Source organism: Merops nubicus, unplaced genomic scaffold (genome assembly GCF_000691845.1).
Source record: "Merops nubicus isolate BGI_N331 unplaced genomic scaffold, ASM69184v1 scaffold7308, whole genome shotgun sequence".
Taxonomy (NCBI): domain Eukaryota; kingdom Metazoa; phylum Chordata; class Aves; order Coraciiformes; family Meropidae; genus Merops; species Merops nubicus.
In genome coordinates, this window is record NW_008625061.1 from 1 (window position 1) to 294 (window position 294).

Here is a 294-nt window from a genome sequence, read left to right on the forward strand (position 1 = left end):
CCCCCCTCCCCAAGGGCTCTAAACCCCTCTGCAGACATAAAAGGCCCCATCCTGACGCCAGGCCCGGGGCTCTTTGAGCTTCTCCCGCAGCCCAGGGTGGAGCCGGCGAGGTGCCAGCTCCTCTTTGAAGTGGTCAGGTTAGCCAGCCTGGCCACACACAACCGGCCCCGGGGGCTGGGGCACCTGCAGCAGCTCCCCCACCAGCATTTCCAGTCTGACCAGTCTCTCCCAGCATCTCGTGGCTGCGGCGTGCAGGGATGGGCTGGTGAAGGGGGCCCCCGTGTTATCACGCCG